The sequence below is a fragment of the Anopheles aquasalis genome, chromosome 2 (assembly GCF_943734665.1).
Source record: "Anopheles aquasalis chromosome 2, idAnoAquaMG_Q_19, whole genome shotgun sequence".
In the NCBI taxonomy this organism is placed as follows: domain Eukaryota; kingdom Metazoa; phylum Arthropoda; class Insecta; order Diptera; family Culicidae; genus Anopheles; species Anopheles aquasalis.
In genome coordinates this window covers 70,468,793-70,475,646 of record NC_064877.1, presented here as the reverse complement: position 1 = coordinate 70,475,646, position 6,854 = coordinate 70,468,793, and the positions used below count along the sequence as shown (strand labels likewise).

At 50.5% G+C, this 6,854-nt stretch overlaps 1 protein-coding gene across 1 annotated transcript in view; it reads right to left on the bottom strand.

Annotated features, from left to right (window-relative positions):
- LOC126581525 (hemicentin-1-like) overlaps positions 1-6,167 on the bottom strand; it is a 52,356-nt gene extending 46,189 nt beyond the window's left edge. The window contains exons 1-2 of the mRNA XM_050245237.1: positions 5,950-6,167; positions 4,109-4,423 (exon numbers count right to left, since the gene is read on the bottom strand). The gene's annotated coding sequence lies outside the window, so the exon portion shown is untranslated. The remainder of the gene's footprint in view (positions 1-4,108; positions 4,424-5,949) is intronic.
- Positions 6,168-6,854: the final 687 nt, after the last annotated feature.

Below are 6,854 nucleotides of genomic sequence, written 5' to 3'. Positions count from 1 at the left end.
GGAATGCACTGAGCTGTGAAGTTGAGCTGTGTTCTTCCCGACAGCTTCAATTTGTAAAGCTTCTCGTCCTCGTTTCATTATTGTGTCATCAGCATCGGCAACAGAACAACAAAGCTGGCTTGACTGGCTTGTCAGATTGATGGCTACCGAATGACATTGGTTCTAATTAATTTTAATTGTGATGTAATTGGCAAAGTGCTTTTTCACTTGGGAATCCAGGAGTCCCGGGATCATCATTGTGTTTCGATCCGTTGTGTCCCGATACGATTCTCGGGCCAGTTATTCTCTACCGGGAATTGAAACCCTGCCGCTGCTGCCGCTGGAGTGTTGTGGATTCGTTTAAAATAGACGTTGGCAATAGATGTCCATGCATCGAATCCATTCAGCCGGCTCGTTAGATTCGAGTGAAATGGAAATGTGGTTTGTGGACCGATGCTTCAAATATGGACATGCCAGCAAGGGTTAAGATTGGCGTATGACCAGGGGAGATCAAACAACTCAACTGTTAATAAGGTCCTCTAGCTGTACAACCAGTTGAATAGGAGTAAAAAGTATCTAATATTATATGGAACAAAGTCTGAACAGCACTACCGTTTCCATAGGTGACATCATCTGTTTATTTATGTAGTAACAAGAGATACAACAATATAGTTGCAGTTCAGTAGGATAGCATCAAGCACAAGCATCTCTTTTTATGGTCTGTTCGACTAATAACAGATAAGCTTGACAGAAGCACTCGACGAACAAGCGACTGCTGAGATTTCTTAGATGAAAAACTATGGCAAAGTGTAAAGCAGTGCGATTGAAAGCCCCCATTGTCGTTCTTGATACGACTTCACAGACATGTGAGATGCTGATAGGAATAGCAAAAACCTGGAGTTTCTTTCAAAGTATCTGCCAGGACATACACTTAACAAAACACAGCACTGCTACTGCACTATGTGAAGCAAGAAGGAAAGCTCTAGAGGCTTTCAGTACATGGCAATGAATTCATGCATGATTTAAAATCGTCATCCAGCAACATACTGCAATTGACGGCTTTTGAAATATTAGAACTGATGATACCGATTTTCCAAACAAAATTCTAGGAGATAGAACTTTCTGGACGATAAATTGGTCTCATCGGTTAATCAGTCGATTGATCGAACGAAGCGGACTGGTTCGTCGGAATAAAACAAATCGAATTTCATACGCTTCACGTAGTTTTTGCCTCTGGCAATTTCCAAACCAGGCGTGAAACATGATTAGTTTTAAGGCGCCCGCGCCCGTCGATAAAAATCGTAAAAAGTTTTGCAATGCAAGTTTTAATTCACATCAGTTCACTACGTGTATCCCAAAATTCGTAGCAAGTTCACTAAAAACCTGGCTTAGAACCCGGTTAGAGCTATGCCGGAACGGCATTCCGATGCTCGCTGCGTATCGTCCGGTGGCCAATGCTCCATTCCTAATTCTGATGAGTCTTTCCCATACCCATCCGCGCTCTGTTCCCTCTCGAACTCCTGGAGGCCACCGCTGGGTTTTTGGGGGGTGCCGCGGGGAGAAAGAAGAAATAAAAAAGAAGTCCTCTACCACGAGCTTTACGACCGCCCGAAACCGTTCCTGGCCGGACAGGACGCCAGCCGCCAACGGCGCGCCCAACGCGTGTACGTACGCGCACCATAAGAGAGCGCCATCAAAAATTCATCAAACTTCCGAAAGCGGCCATAACCAGCGGCAAACTCGCTCCCTTAATGGTGCAGGCCACCCGCGGAGTGCTGGGCTGCTGCTGCTGCTGCTGCTGGTGGCACTTGCTGCGTGAGGAGTCCTGCTGTGGACGCACCGAGTCGTCTAAACCATAACCGGCGTAACCGGCCAGAAGCCGTTTTGGTTCGCTGAATATGGAATTAAAGTCTATCGAGGCAGAATGGGAAAGAGAGGGAGATGGGGTGAGCGAAAGAGAGAGAGAGAGAGAGAGAGAGAGAGAGAGAAGGAGAGGGTGAAAGGACGAAAACATGTTTTGAATTCAGTTCAGTAACAGCATTTAAGCGAACTGAAGTAGCAGTGCCCGAGTACGTGCGTGCCTCCGTGCGTCCGTGCGTGCGTGCGTGCGCGGTGTAACCAACCATGTGGTGCCCCCCCCCCCCCCCTCCTGGAGACACAATGTGACACTGTGTACGTGTGCGCCTGCTCGCACATTGGGGCACCGCACCGTGGACGCCAGTGTATGGATTTCGCGCTAATGTTATTTAAATTGCGATAACGGTTTTATGGGCGTCCTCGTTGCCGTGGCATGGGAGGATGCCAGACAGTGCTAGCAAACCAAGGTCTGCAGGTTGCCAGACAGTCGAACCGGAGGCCGGTTGTGGTTTCGGGCGCGCGCGTCCAATCCTGCGTAAAGTACGTGGCCAGCGCACGGACGGACGGACGGACGGACAGAAGCGAGCAGCGCAAAGAGGTCCTCCGCACAAAGGGGTTAGTTTGCCGTAATTCGCCATTTTTGGGCACAACAAGGCTGCCATGGCATGGATGGTGGCCCGGGCAGGTACGTCCACACTAGTGGGCTGGTGCTACTGGTGGGTAAGGCCGGCCTCACCATACGCCGGAGCTTATGTATGGACCAAAAACCCAAAAGAAGGGAACTCCGAGGTCCCTCCACACGCGCACCCGTGTGTATGTGCGAGTTTGTTGGTCGTAAATTGTTGTTTTGAATGCCGAAAACATGAACTTTTATTCGATTGTGGTTTCGAACTGTTCCGTTTTAATTAACTGATACACCGGGGCGCCGGTCAGGGTCAGGACGCGTGACTGTTTCAAAAATTTCTACACTCTGCCCGAAACGGTGCAGATGAATAAATTATTCGCTATAGTCGAATGGGTTTCCCATTTTGTTTTTGAAAAGAAAACCGCCAGCCCGGGCAGAAAAGGAGGGAAAATGGGACGGTACGATCGTATGGTGGGTGACCGCGGTATAATAGTGTAATGGCTTTTTCTTAATCGCTAATGTAGTGCCGGTCAGAATGGCTTATGAACAAGAATCTTTCTTTTTTTTCTTTTTTCTCTCTCTCTCTCTCTCTCTCTCTCTCGCTACCTTTGTGACATTATGTACTATTTGAGGAGGGAAATTAATTTTCAACAGAAATTGAAATCCATCGCAATAAAATCCTTAGACCTAGAATCTGGTATACCCAAGTATAACAGGTTGATTTGCGCTATGCTCCCCAGCCCCACCACTGCAGGACTATTTGGGGCAAAAATTGAATAAATCTCCTCCATCATCAGAGATTCAACAGAAGAAGAAGAAGAGAGGGACGGAGAGCGAAATGAAAAGTACAATCCATTAGACGTCCACGCGGCCACGGTATATGGCTTCACACTAATGCGACCCTGGACCATTTGTGCGATGCCATTTCATTTTTCTCCAATCAATTAATGCCCCACGCAGGGAAGCACCGCAGCACCACCGTGGGTCGGAATTCGACCGGGAATAGGTTGCTTCGTTTCGGTTCCCACCAACAATCGGCCGGTGGTGGTGCTGAGTATATTGCATCGAAAATTCATTTTAAAATTCACCTTGATTATCATTTCGCCATTTTTAATGCCTCACTCTCTTCAGGGCCGGTACACCGGTGCCGGTGCTATCTGGTGTGCAAGCGAGAGAGCTGATTCCGCGAACTGGCGTCCCATCCGTGGATGGTTCCGTGGAATGGCATTCCATTCCTGTTCTTTCTTCCTGTGTACTCGCTACGCCGCTGGGCGCTTTTTTAAGGGCACCGAATAGGCCCCCACTCACCTATGAAATTGTCGTTACACAAATTATGTGTTTTTTCCCTTGTTTACTCTGTGCCCTACAGCCAGGACCAGGACGTGCGATACCGAGAACGGAAATACGGAAAAGTGTTAGCTGAGCGCAGCTGGTGCAGGACCACAATACCAACCAACCATGTACGACAGACCAAATATCGGTACCGGTACGCACGGAAAGTAGATGATAAATATTGCCTTTTCAGTTTCGAAAACGGAGCGGAAATGAGTCGGAATTTTCCGGAAATGATCGCCCATTTTCCCAAAAAAGCCCACAACACGAACTCCGAGAAGAAGCTCCGGGTGGAGCTCGGTTTACGGCACTTACCATGGGATGCTCATGAACATCGTTGGGCCGCCAGCTTCCTACGATGGGTCCGCTCCGTCCGGACACGTGGCTGATATGTACGGCAGACTGATGATGGTTCCTTTCTGGAGTGACCGTGGTCACTGCGTTGCGGGCACTAGACTAGAATGTTTTCGTTTTATGAATTCACACAACCGACCTGCTGCTGCTGCTGCTGTTCCAGCTGCTGGTACCAGCTGTGTTGCTTCTCTCCGGGGATCCGGCGTCCCACGTTCACACTAGCACACACTTACAGTATTTGGGTGGCCACCCGGGGGCGGGGGGCCAACGAAACACCTTGTTGAAACACCAATAATGCAGAATATTCAAAGTAATGCCAGAGCACACAGTGAGGGCAGCTGTTCTCTCCCCACCAGCATACTCTGATTGGAAACATTGATCGTAGCTTAAACTCTAAGCCTACTAGCGTATGGCAACTTCCATGCAGTGCGATCCCGGAAGCCACAAGGCAAGTTGGGGCTTTAAACCCCTGCCCTGTTCGTGTGCTTAGCGTATGTGTGCGTGTGCATGCAGCTCTCCAGGCGGTCCATGGCGGTAAATCGGGATTCTTTGCGATTGTTTACTGTCCCACAGCAATAACAACAACAGAGGTAGCAGCAAGGACGACGATGGTAGCATGACAGTAGCCGGCACCTTCCAATGGCACCTTTCCAGCAGCAAGAAAGACGAGAAAGGAGCTGTCTAGGGGGTGGTGGGAGGACACGGTTTCCTCACCTTACTAAGGGAACAGAATTGGGCGTCGGAATTTATGTATTTCCCGCACTTACTCACTCGCTCCACCGCTCCAACACACAGGCGCGCACGCACGGACGCAAACACATCCGCAACCCTGACCCTGAAACACCCGCACGCCAAGTGAAAAGGAAGTCCCGCCGAACAAACTACGGTTCGCCAGAAACTCCCTTTCCTGTGTCGATGGTAAGGTCCACGGCGCACATGAAAGGGTGATCGGAAGTCGAACGGGAGTGCCTCGTTTCCTCCTTTGGGAGTGTTGGCAGCACACCACACTAGCTATCCTGAGCGGCATGGTATAGAACGGGACACTGGGACCGGGACAACGACGGGACATTTGCTGCCATTGCAGTTCGTGTATGGTGTCCGCCAGCTCGTTCGTTTGGCAACGAATCCAGTTCCGGTTCCGACAATTTCATCGATGTTAACGATTGGTGCCGCCTGGCCCCGTTTTCTTTTTGTTCCTTTCTCACGGCACCCGGCGTCTCGCTGGTTTAGGTCGTGTCGGGAGAAAGCGATGGAATGGGCGAGTGGGAACACCGGGTGCGTGCGTGACCCGGATCGGTGCAGCTTTTCTCGTGCCACTTACCGCACCACACCAGCCCCTGGGTGGGGCATGGTTTTACGACTGGAAAACACTAAAAACCCAAAAAAACCGAAAGAAAACAGAGAAAAACCTCATTTCCAGTCACGGTGAGGGGGGATAAGGTGGGTGCTGTTTGGGCCATTGCCAGCCCACCAGCACCACGGGTCGCCGCCACAAAGGCCACAAAGACTTGCGGGCCACTTTTCCCCGGGCTTCGCTTTTAGTTTTACGCCGTTCTCCACGACACTTCGGAACACACACATGCGCGCACGCACACACTCACGCACACTTTCGAGCAACACACGCACCGCATCCAACGTTCAGTGTGGTGGGAGCTAGCGTGGGGTGCAAGGGGAGGAAACTTTTGTTTTGAAAATGCTTTGACCCCGTGGTCGGGTCGGGGGTCGCCAACGGTAAAGCGAGAAGAGCGTGATGCGTCACCACTTGCACTGGTGGCACGGGGAGGCCGGGAACAGCAACTTACCCAGCTCCTTGGGCTCGAGGGCAACACCGTGAAGCCAACAAGCTACCCTTCCACAATTCACATCACCGACACATCACTTGGCACCCGTACGTACGGCCACGCCAAGGGTCACAGGGAATGGCAGCGAGCGCGACGACGGCGGATCGACCGGACGCGACACTTCCGCGGTACATGCTCCGGTGGTACGGGATCCGATCCTTGAACGCCGCCCGCAGAGAGCTCGGTTTCGCAACTGAGTCGGCACGAAGCAAGTGGCAACCTTCCCTTCGGTGCTGCTGCACCGCTACCATGCCGAGCCACGTTCGGAAAGGATGCCAGCTAGGGAAAGTGGCGAAGTTTTCGCCGAGGACATTCCAAACCGAACACCCCACGAAGTGCTTCCCGTTCAGAGAGAGAGAGAGAGAGAGAGAGAGAGAGAGCTGGCGGTTTTGTGAGAAATGAGGAAGTTGCGATGTTCGTCCTGGTGAGCAGCGGGTGAGATACAAGAAAAATTAAATCAACGGTACACTGTGTACCTTCGATTTTATTTCATGAACACTCGGTTATCCTGTCGGTGAGTTCAGCGAGGGGTGGCAAGGGTATCAACAGAAAATGGCAAGGGTGTCGTACTACAATCTGCGCTAAACTCAGTGTGGAAGGGATGGAATGAATCGAATAGCATCCCTCATAGGATAACTGGAATCCTTACTTGTTCATGAACGATGTACCTTCGATTTTAATTCATGAAGTCAGAGGATTTGGTAGGGGTTGCAAGGATATCTCAACGATGTCGTACTACACTTGAAAGCAAACTGAATATGGAAGGGATGAAATGAATCGAATCGCATCCTTCAAAGGACAACATGAACCTTCAAATGTCCATGAACTACGTACCTTCGATTTTAATTCGTGAACATTGCAGCCCT